The following is an 18,826-nucleotide window of genomic DNA, read 5'->3' on the forward strand; positions in this document are numbered from 1 at the left end:
ACAAGAAAGAATTTGGAATTTGCTTCCTAGTAAAATATTAAAAAAGTTGTGACCAATTTAATCAATAGAAAAATACAATTTTAAAATAGATTTTGTTATGTTTTTTGCAAATTATTTAAGTGCTTAAAAGCAACATCAATGTGGTCGATTTACTCAACGTTGAAAAGTAGTCTACAAACAACTGAATGTATAGACATTTCAACATACTGGCAACTAACTGAATTTATAAATAACCAACAAGAAAAATGCCACCCAAAAAAAAAAAATTATGTCTGAACATGTTTTAAAGTTTTTCAGTGAAGGTTCAAAACCATTCTTTTTTACTACTTATTATGAAAGTAGCTATAATTTTTGCTTTAAATGACGCATACGGAAGCGAAGAGAAACGTTCCCTAAAAGTTGATGATACAGAAAAATCGAAATCTAGTTTGATAGTAACATTTCATAACACCGAGTAATTACCAAAGTTAGACAAAGCCAAAGTGATGGAGATTCATTCAGACAACTATTAAAAACTACGACGCGACGTCAGGTGACAAATTTGGCGTTTGATGCAATTAAGAGTTTATCTGGTTAAAATCATCACGAAAATTGTGATGGTGAACAGTCATTTTTAATTTTTAAAGCATTTAAACATTTAGAAGAACTCGTATAACTGAGAAAAACCTAGAAAAAATAGTCATTGTTATTAAGAATTACCCGAAGTTGTGGGCCACGACTGCAATAGCGCTGGCGATCGAACGGCAATGACAATCACTTGCGCGATGCCAAAGTCTGGTAATTACATTGAATGGTTGCTAATGGGCCGGCTTAGGCGGTTTTAAGTGAAAACTCGCCGAATAACTCCCACTACAACTACGCACTGCATTTCATAGGCGTTCGAGATACAGCATAACGTAAAACGTTAAGTCATTTATCCATTCCCTTCCAAGAACAGTGAATGATTTGTATACATAATTACCAATCATTTTACATTTTCATGGGTAAGACAATTACATTTTGATGTTAATAAGTCCTTGAATAATGAAAATGATCGTTCAACATCCATCGACGCTACTAACAGGTGAATGACCGATATATTGTTTAAATTGTGGTCTATACGGATTATTATCGTCTAAATCTGTCAAAATCAAATCTTGTAAGATATGAAGGTCCGGATTTTTGCTCAAAATAGTTTCTACTTTTGTTTTAAACTTAAAACAGCAACTGACCACCAAATTCATCTGAAAGGCTTTGTAAATGATTACTAGGCTTCGGATCTTAGGTTTTTTTACCTTTTTATATCTACTTCAGGCATTTCAGCGAAATTTGTATATATATATATCCGAATTTAAAAAATTCTGTTTATGTAACGCCCATTTATTACTACCTAAAATGCCTAATTTACCGTTAGAGACCTAAAGTGTTAACTAGAAGAACTAATTGTAAATTTTAAAAGGCTTAAAATAGGATTCCACGACCAACGAAGCGGACGTGCTTACACAATAGAGATTTTCTGTGAATTCATTGCTTTGGCTGGCAGATTGTTTAAAAATGGGTTGTAAACAACGCCCTTGAGTTTAATGGTACGGGTTGGTGTCGCCAACTGACAACGCTGGCCTGCGTTTCATTTAGATTATAACCGGAAGGAGGTGAATCACTGAAAAAGCATTTTATTTTCGAAGTTTATTGTTGGTGATACTGACTGTCTTTGCGTGTTAGTGAATTTGCTGGGGCCGGCTTTGATTTTTGTGCATACAGTAAAGAATCCTCAAAATGCCTAAGGTAAAATCATCCATGAAAGATAAAATCAAATTATGGTTAGGGAATAATGTAGACACTAATTTTCAATTTCCTTCTTCAACCAAAGACAATGAGTTATTCTGCAAAGTGTGTGGAAAAGTTGTAAGTAAACATTTAAAATACTGAAGCTTGAATTATGTTCATATTTTTGTTTCCTAGTTTAAGTGCGAAAAAAAATCACACTTTGAACAACACTGCAGTGGCGATCCACATAAAAAGAACGAGAATAAATCCAGTAAACACTTTATTAAACATTCGTTCCGACAATGAAATGGTTGAATTTCAGCCTATAACCAAATTAGGGTTATTTCATTTGCACAATCAAATTGAAAATGTAGATTGGTCCTTCACAAAAAATAGTAGTATTGAGCTTAAAGAAAAATGGTGTCTTTTCATAAATATTATTATTCAGATGTGTGAGAATTGTTTTCCAATTCTTCACAGAAAAATAAAAAATCATAAGAAGTCAAGTTGGGTTTATCAAGAAACGAGACAGCTAAGAAACATTTTTCAATTTTTTAATGAAGCATATAGACAAGGACATGTCTCCAGGTAAAGCTGTAAAACGACATTATATTACTCACATTCGTAGAGAAAAACAAAAATACAATGACAGAGTAATTTTAAGAGCTTCCAACAAAAATTTGGCAGCATGGAATTTAATTAAGAATAACAGAAACCATAAAAAAGCTGAGGGCACTCGAATAAATCCCAATGTTTTCGCAGCATACTTTGAAAATGTCGCTACATCAATAGTGGAGAAACTGCCACCCTGTGATGTAAGTTCAAGTGAACTCTTACATAAAACTAAACATACTCCTAATGATAAATTTGGTTTTAAAGAAGCTTCAGTTCATACAGTGAGAGACATAATATTTTCCCTCAAAAATACTTCATGCAAGGATGCGTATGGGATTAATATAAAAATTGTTAAATCTATAGGTCATATTTTAGTAATTCCATTAACGAATCTATTTAATCAGTGTATTAAAGAATCGATCTTTCTCGACGTTTTAAAATTGGCCAAAGTGGTGCCTATATTTAAGAAAAACGACAAATTGGACCATTCAAATTATCGGCCGGTGTGCATATTGCCAATAATAAGTAAAGTTTTTGAAAAAATGTATCCCTAATAAATTCGAAAATGCTGTATAGTCTATGAACAAAACAGGTGATGTGCAATATATTTCTAAATTTGACTTTTAATAAATCACTGACAATATAACAGAACCTTTTTGTGCTTTCCGTCTGCATTGTCAAAAATACAGTTCAAATAGTCATCCACTACAGACGATATAATTTCGGCATTCACTTTATCCGATATATAGCATTCTATTATATATGGCTTATACGGTATTGTTGGATTCCAACAATCATATTCACAACAAAGCGTCCCAACGTGTCGATGGCTTCATCCGCGGAGATCCAAATATAACTGCGCTAGTATGTCCACTATGCGCTCCGAGTTCTGTTCGCCCGCACGCCTCTGCGTACTAGTGGTGGGAGTAAATCACTTAAAACCACCAAAGCCTACTAATGAGTAAAGTGTTGTTAATGAGAAGGGTTGCCAACTCGTAAAATAACACATTACTTTATTCATGTCAACATAGTAAAGACAACTTCATCCATCAAGGATATACAATAGTTATTTACGTTATGTAAGTGTAAATAACGAGGTAGGGATGATGTTTACATCAGACCGGTAACGAGGGCAGGCAAAATAATCCGAGCCTTGTCAAACATACTACGTCCCAAGTTGTAGGCATACAACATTTTTTCACTTCGAGAGTAATTTTGAGTAGAAAAGTACAATATGACATTCATGCAGAGTCACCTTTGGTTCCAATGGTTTTCATTTGTATGTTTTTTAAATTAACTGTTGGTTAGTGCGGGAATCTAACTGCATCAAGCAATCGTACAATCATATATAGACAATTTTTACTGTGGTTGGATTGCAAATTTGCTCACAAAACACACTTATTTTAGAAATACAGAAGACGGATTTCTTTTCCCTAATAATCCTGGAGAGTGAAACATTCAAAAAAGAAATTCTCTGAAACAGCGAAATGAAAAAATATGTCAATGGGTATAACAAATTAAAATTGCTTAACAGCAAGTGTAGCAGTTACATTCTACTACCATATTAGTATATTATATTTTATAGCAACAGGAGATGCTACAAGTCGAATGCTGTTTCGAGAATTCTTACGTAAATTTATTCTGTTAATTTTAAAATAACGTGAAATGTAACAATAGTTATTTTAATAATGACTCATCGATATTCTAAAATTATAACAACATTGTATTTGTTTCTAACCACACAAACTGTTAATTCGATACTTCACGAAATAACAGTTTTTTTTACATTTTAAACAACCCTAATTCAAGTGTTGTCACTAATAGCTGATTTCGAGAAAGATTTATTTACCTTTCACTCCCTAATGCATTGGTGTAAACTATAAAGCTCTAGGCTTTCAAGTAATTTAACCGGGCAATCAGTGCTTGTCCAGTGTTTGTCCAGGAAGCACTTCTGAAACTATGTAGGTGTGTGCATCCGTACTTATAAAGCTTGCTCCAGTGGGATTCATCGTTAACCAAGTTCCAATGAAATGCGAGGTTGGTTTCAATGGAGGACCCTGTCAATGTAGAATAAACTGCATTACAGTGCAGCAAATTTGGGTAACCAATTCCTCATTGAACTAGTTGAATAATTATTCATAATTAGAAATGGATAGATACCACATTTATTGTGTCTATGCATTAGGTTCATATATTTAGAGATTCATGTAATAGGAACATATCCAAGTTATTTATTTTCGAATAATCAGACACGCATTATGTAAGTGGTAAAAAAAATTATGAAATGCAAAATTTACTGCAATATATTTTTTTATAAAAAATTCAATGAACTTGGTTACATTTTTTTATTTTCTGTTTGCACACAAATTTTGTTTCTTCATAATAATTAAACTCTTTGTTGTTCCATATATATTCTTTTCTAAATGACCTTGAATTATACTGAGTATGTTAAAAATTGTTAGCAATAAACTGTTTTAATAATCTTATATTTAACAAGGTAAAATACAGGCACATTTTGATGATTTTTACTTCACGCTTGCCTGTATATTTTTAGAGTACTGCATCTTTTACCAGCTCTAATTATAAAACACGCTCAGATTTGCTACTAAAGATTTTGTTAACTTTACTTGCTACCGTTTAAACGCCCTATATTAAGGCGAAATATCTTTATGAATATTTAACGGAACTCTTAAATAAAGTTTTACTCCAATCAAGTGCCCTGAATGATTATAAATTTTCTCTCTTGTGTGTTTATCGTAAATTAGTTTGGTACAAGATTGCGTTTCCTTGTAAAGAACTACCGTATAAATATTTTCAGTTTATTTTTATTTTTGAATAACTAGTTATTTTCATTTTCAAATAACAATAGAAATTAAATTGTTCATTTACGTTCTAAAACAACGAAAACAAAGTAAATTGCTATCTTTTTACATTTAGTCAATTACATTAGTGTTAGATAAACATCTAAATGGTTATTTTCTGTGTAAGGTGAAAAACGAATGCAATTTAAATTTATCCAGTGCTTTTTTCAGTTTACTCGTGGCTATTAAACTGTCGGCTACTATTGATTTTAATGTTATAGTTGATTAATAAAGAAATATTGGATTAGCGTTTTAAAATTTATCTTCATTGAGGACTGCAAATACTTGCATACAACTAACACTAAGGTGTATCCGGCGTATCTAATAAATCGAAATTTAATACATTCACAACAGGTGACAAATTTAATGTAGATATCTGGGTTCGATCTTTATGCACCTACACAACAATACGGGCTTTTATATCCATTTAGTATAGATCCACAAATTCATTTTTCGATTGCATTCTAAAACTCCAATATTACTCTTTAACAAAAAAAGTTATTGCGTTATAAGCTAGTCTAGACAACAGACAAGAATATTGGAAATTCTTTAGTCACAGTTCGAAAGAAGCTATTCAGGAAAGTTGTTAAATATTTCCCATCTGTTGGAGCAAATAACGTATTATTAAAATGCATAAGTTGTATAAGAAAAAGTACATAGTAATCTTGAACAAATTGTAGATTTATTTGGAGCGCCAGTTGAGGCACAACAGTTTTTCTCAAACCTTGTCAAATTTACAACATTTACACCAATGTAATTCCGACATTAACTTGCTTTGGGTAAACGATGTAATACCAGACGTAGTAATCCAGACAGTTTAACTCCCTCTGTTGATAATGATGACGGATTTCAATAATCCTTTAATTTACTAAACGGACAGGACTTAATACAAATCCATCAGTGTGCTTAATACCAAAGCACAAACTACTGATTGCACGCACAATTGCGGTACATCCATGCATGTACTTGTAACAAAAGAAAATAGAGGCGGTTTAGAGTATTTGAACAAATGGATCAATTACAACTACCGGATTCGTATTTCAGGACATTAGAATCAATATTTCATGGCTTTTCCAGACTTCTCTAGAACTGTGTTTCATAGTTATTAAATTTAATTATTTTAGAAAACGTTGTAATACCTCAATTAAAAATGTAATAACAACAGAATTTCTTGAAATAATCTCTCCTTCGAAATCTGACTTTAGTGTTCCTATAATAAGAGAAACCGTCAGCATCCTTCCGTTTCAATAAAATTTAATGTCTCACAATACGTTGTATATAATTCGCCTTTAGTAAAGCGGATAATATTGAAGACTATATGTTAATCTGATTAGAACCCACCCAATAATTCGCATTCAGACATAATCTTTTGTATATATTGTATCATTCTGGTCGTATCTGGATTGATCGTTAATAATCGCAAAATTAGATTTTATTTGCCTTCTTTGTAATTGTCTCCTTAAAAGTATTTTCTTCTACCCAAGGAATTTCATTCTTTATTCATATGTATAAAAACTGATGTAGGATAAGTTAAGACTTATTTCGGTGTTCCCATACGTGACCACTACTCGAACTCAAACACAAGACAGAATCGGCTTCACTTTATAACACAAACAAAAGTAAAGTGGAAGTCAAATCTCGCGTCTACTAACCAACTACAAAGGTTAGGTTTAGCTACCAATGCAACAAACGAAACCATTTGAGGCAGTATGATGTAGGACTAAAACTTAATTTCACTATGAAAACACTCTTCATTCTTAGCCCATTACGGTAATAGGACATAATGATGAACGTGCTTTGCTCCAAAGAATAACCCATCCTAACCTAAAAAATCATTTGTAACACTGACCATAATCTGTGTGTTCATTACCTGAGATTATTCCACAATTATCTGAAGTTTTGATAAAAACTGTTTTTTGAGACACTTAAAAAAGAAAAAAATATTGACATACGACAGACTCTGATGAAGTGTTGGCACCGAAACAGTGCAGCCAGTAATGTGGCGTTAAAAATAAAAATTCCAATATTAGTGTAATCGTTTCCACAAAACTGTGCACACAATATCAACACAGTCATGGGCTTCCTTGAGTTCGATATTTTATGATGACCCTGTATAAATTATACGTAAATTTTAAACACCCCTTTTCCGAATATCATATAGGGGAGTATCTGTTATTCCTTAACTAGATTTTATACCCACTAATACAAAATCCTTTTCTGCGCTTTCCCTCTCTTATTAGATTAAACGCCAGGCTGGAAATTCTCAAAGAATTCAATCGACTTGTTGGCGAATCCAATTATCTGAATATCAAGTCAGGTATGTTGATAATTTTCTTGCCACAATAACTTTCCGTAATTGCGTCATTCTCGTTATTATTAATTTAATAAAGAAACGACAGCAAATTCCCCCGATATAAAAATGAAACATGGAAAGTTATTCAGTAAATTCGTTAAATAATACGTTGTAAAAAAGACGCATCGGAGAAACCATTTCAAATATGCTGTTCTTGTCAAAGCTCATTTGTTCAAGTGTCGTTTCGAGTAAATTGTATCCGATACTGTGAGATGTCATCTCGGGAAATTTTGATACGCTGAAGTACTCTTACGGAAGGAATTACAATTTTATATTTAGACAATGTTCTTACAAATATACATAACGATAAGTAAAATCTAAAATTATCGATTTATTTTAGTAAGCTTGTTTTCTCAAATTTCTGCTTTATTGCAGAGGATATTTTCGAGAAAATGGGGAGAAATTATGAAAACCAAGTAAGTGCCTAATTTAATTATGAGTACGCGATGCAAAACCCACACAGTGCAACAAGACAAGTTTAAAAGTTTTAAATTAAAACCAGAATTCATGTAAAACTTTCTACACTCTAATCATTATAGAGAGTGCAAAAGTATCTGCATTTAAACATAAGTTTAAAGTTGACATTAAATCCATGAATATCGCAATGGGCGGAAAACAAAAATGGGTTAACTATCGCGATCACTTACAATTGAAAATTTAGCGTGTAATAACTGCGAAGGTAAATAACTAATTAAAATTTGGGTATATCCAGTAATAGTTACATTTCATTAGTTTATTGATTTTTAGGTGTACCACGAATCAAAATATTTTCGGTCGACTATTTTCATTCCCTACTGTAAACTTTTTGAAGACTTAGATGACATAACAAAATATAAAAGTATGTGGAATTTAAATTAAGTTTTTCTGTTTAAAATTCAAAAATTTCTGTCTAACTTAACAACTTACAGACCTTAACTTTTCCTATGCAAGAGAAGCAACCATATGACTTTCACAATTTACTTAATATTTAAGTTTTAATGGGATCACTAGAAAGTACTAGTTACATACAAGTTTCAACTTCACGGCCAATTTCAGATCATGAATAATATGTGACATTGGTTCATACAACAATACAGACTGAAGGAAAAGCGTAGGATTCAAAAATAGACGGAAATGCAAAGTGTAATTTCAACAAGGAAGCGGACTTGGAGCCCTACTTTTCTTATTATATGTCAATGATCTACCTGAATATCTTACTGATGGGATGGTTTCTTTGACGACACATTCATTTTTACCTGTGACAAGTATCGTAACCGTTTTATCAGTAAAATAAACTCTTATGGGTGAACTTTATGCATGACACCCAATAAACTACGACAAACTTGTCTACATCGAAACACATAATTCTCAAACGTAGGGTGAGAATTTCACCTTTAACATAAATAACATTATTGTGGAGACAAAAACTCACTCACATACTACACTGTCCTTGATGTTAAAGCAGGACATTATCAGTAGAACATCTGATGACGTAGATAAAAATGCAATTAAATAAATAGGAAAATACTGTTTTCAGTATTTAAGTATATTCTATATTCAAGTTGTGCCTAAATATGTTTTCAACCCGAAGACAACAACTCACCTGGCAGAAATTTTCAAATGGGCTGGGTGCAATTCTTCCTATTTGAATTGAAAAAAATTGGTCGACAGTTTCTCTCCTTTGAGTACAACTCCAGCTTTTTCGAAAATGGTTTGATTTGACTTATTCTTGTTTGTTTATTTATTTGGGTTTCCAGGACCGGGTTTTATTAATATTTTCAGTGTTTTGCTGACGTTTCGTGACCTTTATTGGTGCTTTCTCAGGCTATGCACTATTATTAGTCATTTTATACCAGTAGTGTTGCAATGAGTGGTTGTTGTTATACAGGGTGTCCCAGAATTCGCGCCATTCCCGTGAATGACATGTTCCCTGTCCCGAACTCTGCCGTAATTCGCAAAAAGAATTGTCCAGGCTTTAACCGTGTGAGAACTGGAAGGCGATTAAGTTGACCAATAGAGAGGCTGCTTTTATATCCGAACGTTTCTATGTTCAAAGTTACCTATGCCAAGAACAAAAAATCGGGTAATACTAAAGTTGAATGATTTTTTTTCGAATCCCCCTCCGTCAACAAAAGGAAACAGAAGTGTGGTTACAAATTTAATCATTTTGACAATTGTTTGTCATAAACTGTCACGAAGTTCATCACTGACCTGAAGAGACGCTTCTGCGCCAAAGATGACTGATTAATGTACACAGAGACAGAGACGTTTACTTTAAGGCAAGTAGCATGGGACAGAAGTTATTTCTGCTGCCATTCTAGTTAAATTGTGTTTAACTGGGCTGTACATGTCATAAGAGAAGCTGTTTCATTTCATCGTAGGCAACTAATACATTTATTACTATTCTACATAGAGTAGCTACCGAAGAGCAGGTATTAGAAGTCATTTTCTTAGAGCCCCGTGAATAATCGTCGGTACCCAGACCAACAAGCGTTTCACCGATTGTTACATCGAGCAAGAGAAGATGAATCTTTTCAACCTAGTCGGAAAGGCCGTGCTGGGGCTCCACGGAATGTACGTGTGGGTGCTGAAGAGCAAGTGTTAGAAAACATGGAAGCGGATCCTAGGAGAAGTGTCCTCTATGTAGCGCAAATGAGTGGATGCTCAAGATCGACCACTCATCGGATCCTTCAAGAGAGAATACTGCATCCTTACCATTACACGAGAGTGCAGCATCTGCGACCAACCGACTACCCGCGACGAGTACATTTTGCTCAATGGTTTTTGCGACAAAATGAACTAAATCCTGATTTTTCACGGCGCATTCTTTTCACCGACGAATGTTCATTTTCCCGAGAAGGAATGTTTAGTGCACACAATTGGCACTTCTGGGCACACGAAAATCCACATCTCACTAGGGTGAGAGCGTACCAGGAGCGATTTACTATTAATCTATGGGCTGGAATCATTGGTACTACTGTGGTAAAAATTTTAATGCATCTGATAAAATCACTAAACTCCGTTCCTGTTTTTTAGGTGGGGCCGTTTGTGTTACCTGATCACCTTAATGGGGAGGCATATGCTAATTTTCTACGACTAGAGCTTCCGGCATTGTTGGAAGACGTTCCTTTGAATGTACGGCGGAATATGTGGTTTCAGCACAACGGCGCTCCTCCACATAATTCGATACTTGCACGGCGAACATTGAAAAGAGTCTATATATCTATGTTAAATAATATACAACACAACATAATGCGACGAGTTAGAACTGGCATTGAAGTTAATGGTGATCATTTTGAGCACATTGTTTAATAACGTTACAGTACAACGATTCCGGCCCACGGATTAATAGTATTGCTCTTGATATGCTCTCACGTTAGCTAAATGTGGATTTTCGTTTGCCCAGAAGTGCCAATTGTGCGCATTAAATATTCACATGCTGGTCAAGGAGCCGATGATTGGGGAAAAGACCTGTATATTCGCACACAGCAGTGGCTGCATAGCGTTTACATTCTCCATAAATTAACATCATTTCCAAATATTCTTTATACTAGTATGAATAAGACATCAGTGACTTAGTGGTATTGGTACTGATTTGTTTATAGTTTGTATTGTTCTTAAAAAAAAATGCAACTACACGATTTTTGTTATAATTTTTATTCGTATCTTTTCACTCTCTAGAAAGTACTCGCAACTTTAAAGAAACTGTCTTAAATCATCATGTGCAACATCAATATTATTCTTGAATAAGTCTCAGTTTTCAGTATCTCCCCCACATGATTGACACCACAGCAGATACCTATGATCTTAATACACCAGAGAACTGGAGTCTCGTCTCTTTTTTCGTTGCTTAGACTAGGTATCAGCAACAAAGCTGTTCAGTAAAAATTGATACTATTTATTGAAAATCATAAGCACCGATTAATCAAAAGCGATATTTATGTTTTAGTACACTAAATAACGTTCTTTGAATGGACATGTGGTACTCTTTTTTAGAAATAACGATAAACTTAATATCAGGGATATGATGCAGAGTAAATTCTGAAAATGTACTAATTTTCGTTAAAAATAACAACGCATTATTCACGGGGCTCTAAGAAAATGACTTCTAATACCTGCTCTTCGGTATCTACACTATGTAGAACAGTAATAAATGTATTATTTGTCTACGATGAAATGAAACAGCTTCTCTTATGACATGTACAGCCCAGTTAAACACAATTTAACTAGAATGGCAGCAGAAATAACTTCTGTCCCATGCTACTTGCCTCAAACTAAACCTTGACGTCTCTGTGTACATTAATCAGTCATCTTTGGCGTAGAAGCGTCTCTTCAGGTCAGTGATGAACTTCGTGACAGTTTATGACAAACAATTGTCAAAATGATTAAATTTATAACCACACTTCTGTTTCCTTTTGTTGACGGAGGGGGATTCGGAAAAAATTCATTCAACTTTAGTATTACCCGATTTTTTGTTCTTGGCATAGGTAACTTTGAACATAGAAACGTTCGGATATAAAAGCAGCCTCTCTATTGGTCAATTTAAGCGCCTTCCAGTTCTCACACGGTTAAAGCCTGGACAATTCTTTTTGCGAATTACGGCAGAGTTCGGGACAGGGAACATGTCATTCACGGGAATGGCGCGAATTCTGGGACACCCTGTATTACGTATAACGTATATTTATTGTCATGTTGAATAATTCTGGATATATTAACAGTAAGTATGGGATTGCAAACACAATCGATCCCAATGCACTACCTTAGGGTATATCGGAAGTCACTAAGACATTAGGCATTGTTGGAAATCTTGTTATTTAAAACATGTTGATTATATAGTAAATTGGTGTATCACTCACTGTGTCAATAATATACATCAACTTTTTACTTCCCGGGCGTAAGCTAAGGAAGTATTGTAATCGGAACCATCGCTCGAGTGATGGCTTTCATATTTTCTAGATAGATCATGTTCATATCTCTTAAAGTACGAAAAAATAGATCTCCCGTTTCCGTCTGTCAGTCTGTCTGTCCGCCATCCATGACGATTTTTGTTAGGCAGGTAATCTCCGAAACTACCGGACCAAATTTTCTATGTGCATTTTGAATATCGTTTACATGGTGAAACACTAGACACCAGACTTTGTCTAATTATCCCCACCAATAATGCGATGATGTCACCTCAAAATTGTACATAGTAAATGAGTTTTAAATTGTATAAAATAACATAGTCCTATACGTGCAGTTTACGAATCTGTGTCCAGTTTTTACCCGAGACGTTCAGATTTTTGGAAAAAAAATCAAAATTATATAAAAACATTTCGCAATTTAATTTTGAATCTGCCAAACAAACAAAGTTATCATAATCAAAGTCATGGTAAACTTTTAATCAAACTATATTTGATCATTTCCCCAAAAAATTGATGGTATCACCTGAACCGTTTGCCCAATAAATCCTACCTTAAATATGATATACTTGTGATTTATCATTGCCTTAATATTTTTTAGATTTGCTCATACGGGTGTCTCAAAAAAATTAATGACTGAGTCAATTTATTTTATTGACCGAATACTTTGAAATCTTAGAGACGTTTTAAAGTTATTGTAACCATGGTAAATTGTTAACCAAATATATCTGTTTATTCCCCCCAAAAAATGTATGACGTCACCTCATTTCTACCCAAAATGTGTAAAATATGATGTGTTTTTACTTGTGATTTAGCATTGCATTCATATTTATTAGATTTGCTTAAACAGGTGGCCCAAAATAATTAATGATTGAATCAATTTATTTTATTGATTAAATCGGGAACGGCTCACTACATTTTCCTAAAAAATTTGAGAATACAATATTGTGATTATTATTATTACACTGCACCAATCTAAGTTGAAAGTTGATATACCTGTCCTTGCAAAAATGTTGATGACATCACAAAATTTTGTAAAGTAAAGAATCATTCGAAACATACGCGTAGCACTCTTCTTTACATTTACATTAACACTAACATTACATAATATGTTTAGTTCAACGGATAGGGCTTATCATAAAAAAAACGCAAGAAAAAATTTTATAGTTTTTCGAAAATGCTGGATGTGTTTCATTGTACTTCAGGTGCGAAAGAGGTTCTGTTGAAACGAACTTCAACCAATTTTTTTTCAATGCGAAATTTTTCAGTCTTTGGAATTTTCAATTTTTCAATTTACAATTTTTCGGTTTTGAATTTTTTCATTTTTCACATTTTAGATTTTGTAATTTTTCGTTTTTCAATTGTAGATTTTTCAGTTTCTCCATTTTTCACCTTTTCGTTTCTTCAATTTTGTATTTGCAGTTTTTCCAGTTTTCATTTTAAATATGTAATAATAATTATATTTAAAAAAAAATCACTCATGTTACTGTTTTAGAATTTGTCCAATTTTTCATTATCGGATTTTAAAAACTTCTTCATTTATTGGATTTTTCATTTTCAATTTTTCGATTTTTAGTTTTTTAATTTTTCGATCTATCAGTCTTACGGTTTTTCCACTTCACCATTTTTGACGATTCTAAAATTTTTCAATTTTACAGTTTTTGCGTTTTCCAATTCAATTCGATTCGTTTTTCTTATGGCAAATTTTTCAATTCATTGATTTTTTCGATTTTTAAAGTTTCTCGAGTTTTTGTTTTTCAATGTTTCAATTTTTCGTTTCTTCATTTCTGTGAATTGCAGTGTTTTTTTTCCATTTAGAAATTAAAAATGAATGAAAGGATAAAATGAAAATTTTTAAAAATCTAAAAAATTGGAAAACAAGAACGTAAAAATTAAACAAGCAAAAAAATGCAAAATCGTAAGATTAAAAATTGAGAAACTTAAAAAGCGAAAAATTGCAAAATCGGAAAGACGAAATATATATTCTAAAATCGAAATATTGAAAATTAAGGAAAACGTGTATAATTGGAAATCCAAAAATTGCAAAATCAAAATATTTAAAAATTGGAAATTTGAAAAATTGAATAAACCAAAAATTATGAAAACAAAAAAAAAAACATTGAAAAAATAAATTATCTTCGGTGTCGAAATTTTATTCTTACTGATTTGTTGTATTTAACTTGTCTAAAACAGGATTTGTAAGTTTTTAGTATCAATAAAGTATTAATTGTTTGATTTATTGATTGACTGAGTGATACAGGAAATGAAAAAAGGAAACGTAATGTCAATTCGAAAAAATAAAACTTAGAAAATGTGGAAAATGAAAAATAAAAATGAAGAACTTGAAAAATTGTGGAAACGAAGCACTGAAAAATCAAAAAATTAAAAATTGATAAACTGATTAATCTAAAAGCGAAAAAATGTGAAAAATGAAAAATAAAAATCAAAAACTTGAAAAACTGAGGAACTGAAAAACTGAAAACTGGAAAAATTGAAGAAATGATAAAGTTAAAAAATTTGGAGGCCGAAAAATTATGGAAACACTGAAAAATGGAAAAATTGAAAAATTAAAGAAAATGAAAAAACGATGTGATGTCGAAAATTGGTCAAAAGTGATGTAACCCTCATAAGTCAAAATAAATACATGTATGTATTGCTAAAATAAAGATAAAGAAGCGTGTTACGCCTTTGTTTCTAGTGACTTTTTCCATTGCAAAATTTTGTGATCACGTCATCGTTCAACATTTTTGCAGGGACACATATCAATCTCGATGGATGCAGTGTAATACTAATAATAACACTACTGTATTCTCAAATTTTCTAGAAAATGAAGTGACTCGTTCTTGATTTATTCGATACAATCAATTGCCTCATTAATTAATTTTTTTGAGTCACTCTGTATAAGTAATTGTAAGAATTTTGACTGCATTGACACACAACAAGTGCAGAGTCATAATATTTTTACATATTTCAGAGAGGCGTTATTAGGTAAGATTTTGAGATGACGTCATTTTTTGATAGGGGATAAACAAATAAATTTTGATTAACGATTTACCATGATTACGATAACGTTAAAACGTTTGCAAGATTTCAGAGCATTCGGTTTTCTGTTTCGATGGTAAATTAGAAAATGTTATTTTTTTTCCAAAACTCTGGATGTCTCAACGCGGATTTTTACATCACAAGTGCAGGATTTTATTATTTAATAAAATTAAGAACAAATTTGCTATTGTAAATTTTTTAAATGATGTCATCCCATTGATGTTTAGCGAAATTTTTGTTAGCGTTTCATCATCTACATGATATTCTTAATACACGTACAAAATTTGACAACAATCAGTACTGTAGTTTTGAAGATTACGTTTAATAAAAATCGACACAGACGGCACAGAGACAGATAAACGGACACAGGAAATCACTTTTTTCGGAATCTTAGGGTCATGAAACGTCGAAAAAACATGAAAGTGGTAAGTTACCCGATGGACTCGATTACTATACTTCCTTAGCTTACGCTCAAGATGATAACCAAAAGTCGCCAAAAATATCCCAACTATTATTAACTGAAGCTAAATTACTACTAGATGCTTATTTATACACTAACTAGGACTCCTCCCACTTCACCAGTAGAGTAAAGGGGCCATTTTAATGTTAAATAAATAATATATTAATTAACTACATATGCATATAGTAGTTAATTACATATAGTGCATTCAAACACGAGACGACAAGACACGAGTAAACAGGTTAAACGATTTTTTCCACTAGTAGCATTACAATGGCTAATTGTCGACTTGTCTAGAGGTCTGTAATTTGGAAAATTGTGAACCTTGGTCAATAATGTAAACGTGAAGTTGGCCACCTAATGTGACAACTGTCCACAACTGTCAGAAAAACTGAGACATAACCTGAAAACGATTATTTTGGAAAATTTGCTTTTAAATTATGCCCTGGAATGATTTCCAAACCCTGAATTGATTATAAATTGAGGATAAATTGGTGAAACAAAGTTGATGAAGTTGATGGGAGTGAAAATGAAGTTTACGGGACTGAAACTGAATCATGGTTCCGATTTGGTTTGACTTGATTTGCCGTAGATGAGCTTTGGACGATTTCGGCGATTTTTTTTTTTATTGAAGATCGAGCCGTCGTTGTATCCTTCTGCTATGCTGGAGGATTTCCATTCCCCGTGTCGCTTTAACGATAAAAGGTCCATACCTTTTTCACCCAAATTTGTCGCGGTCGCGTAAGTACGACGGAATGAGGAGGGGTACATGATGGTTCACTTTACAACATTTTTCACACAAAAATTTATTAAAAACGGGAAATATGGAGGAAATTAAAACAAAAGTTCTGGACCATTTCTGGATTGTCAAAAAATAATAAAATTCCAAAGCTTACTAAAATGACGTGAGTACACATTTTTATTGATGCACTTCAGAAAAAACATTTTGAAAATTCGCAAACCTCAAATGGGCTACTAGTGGAAAAAATAGTATATTAACCACGTTTGTGAAGCCAATTCTAGACCTCGCGCTTTAGAGCCCTCGACGCTGCGCGTCTCAGGTTCTAATTTGCGCTCGGTCTAGAATGTCTGTCTTCACAACCTTAGTTAATAATATACTATTATGACATTCGGCCTTGATTGTGCTAGTCTTCTCATCTAAACCTCCACCACGAATAAAAACTTCCTCGAATATTGTTGGAGATTTACTTTAAACTTAATGAAAATTGACAGGTTGGGGCGACCTCTGGTTATAAATAGGAAATGAGATTGTTGTTCAGAGGATGTGATCACTTTAAAAATTGTGCATGAAAATGAGTACGTAGGTAGCACTGTTACCTAGTTAGATAAAGAAATAGTGTTTGGATGAGAAGACTAGCACAGTCAAGGTCGAACCTCATAAAATCGTTTGACCTCTTTAATAAAATGGAGAACCAAGTCTGATATATAGAAATTCTATTCAATAGCATAGTCTCACTTGTAATCCGTTTATTAGTAATAAAGTTGTGATTTAAATTAAAATAATTTCCTTGTTTTTGTTATATCACTATATTTTTAATATCAGGGCCCGTTTCTATTCTTTCCTTCGTAATAAAATCGGTACCGCTTCCATTTATTCTGTGATAACACTGAGTTATTATTTTGTCAGTCTGGGTCGCATCCCGATATTAGATTATAAATATTTTATTTCAGCGCTACCGTCAAACTAAGTTTTAAAAAGGAAAACAATTTTAACAACATAATCTGGGAGAGGTCGATAATAACAAAGTAATCATAATAATACTAGTACAACATACAATAACAACATTGTAGAAGTTATTTGCACTAGTGTTTTATAAAAACAATCGATGAACACTTCAAGAAAATAAATTTTAAATTATTTTTATGCATCACCAACAATTAATCTTATACTACGATATGCACATTATGCGTTTCTATCACGTTTCACACGTTCCCAGACGACACGCAATATGCTACAAACAGAACAGTTTTTTTTCTACCTGAACTTCTATTTACTACAATTTCCATATAGGCCACTTGGAACTTACCACTCAATATTGTTGCATTTGATAGAAATTTATTGCATTCTAATTTGGCAGTAAAATGTAACGTTGAGGCCGCTCAAAACAGTAATATGCAAAGTTCATTAAAACTTTGGGAAATGCTTCGCTTCGCAGTGTTGCTAGAATTAAGCTTGGTTTACTTTTTAATTTTCCACATAGAACATCTGATGACGTAGATAAAAATGCAATTAAATAAATAGGAAAATCCTGTTTTCAGTATTTAAGTATATTCTATATTCAAGTGGTGCCTAAATATGTTTTCAACCCGAAGACAACAACTCACCTGGCAGAAATTTTCAAATGGGCTGGGTGCAATTCTTCCTATTTGAATTGAAAAAAATTGGTCGACAGTTTCTCTCCTTCGAGTACAACTCCAGCTTTTTCGAAAATGATTTTATTTGACTTATTCTTGTTTGTTTATTTATTTGGATTTCCAGGACCGGGTTTTATTAATATTTTCAGTGTTTTGCTCACGTTTCGTGACCTTTATTGGTGCTTTCTCAAGGCTATGCAATATTATTAGTTATATTAAAATTTTATACCAGTAGTTTTATAGCAATGAGTGGTTGTTATTTTATTACGTATAACGTATATTTATTGTCATGTTGAATAATTCTGGATATATTAACAGTAAGTATGGGATTGCAAACACAATCGATCCCAAGGCACTACCTTAGGGTATATCGGAAGTCACTAAGACATTAGGCATTGTTGGAAATCTTGTTATTTAAAACATGTTGATTATATAGTAAATTGGTGTATCACTCACTGTGTCAATAATATACATCAACTTTTTACTTCCCGGG

The 18,826-nt window shown here is 32.8% G+C and overlaps 1 protein-coding gene and 1 long non-coding RNA gene across 2 annotated transcripts in view; one reads left to right on the forward strand and one right to left on the reverse strand.

The window, feature by feature from the left end:
* LOC135125784 (metabotropic glutamate receptor 2-like) overlaps positions 1 to 18,826 on the reverse strand; it is a 1,169,526-nt gene that overhangs the window by 444,825 nt on the left and 705,875 nt on the right. The window lies entirely within an intron of this gene.
* Positions 10,489 to 11,192, forward strand: LOC135125615 (uncharacterized). The gene is made up of 2 exons (XR_010279919.1): positions 10,489 to 10,536; positions 10,591 to 11,192. It is a non-coding gene; the product is annotated as an uncharacterized LOC135125615 (long non-coding RNA).

The sequence above is a fragment of the Zophobas morio genome, unplaced genomic scaffold, assembly GCF_036711695.1.
Source record: "Zophobas morio isolate AGI-343-1 ecotype UQ-CSIRO unplaced genomic scaffold, CSIRO_AGI_Zmor_V1 ptg000009l, whole genome shotgun sequence".
Taxonomy (NCBI): Eukaryota; Metazoa; Arthropoda; class Insecta; order Coleoptera; family Tenebrionidae; genus Zophobas; species Zophobas morio.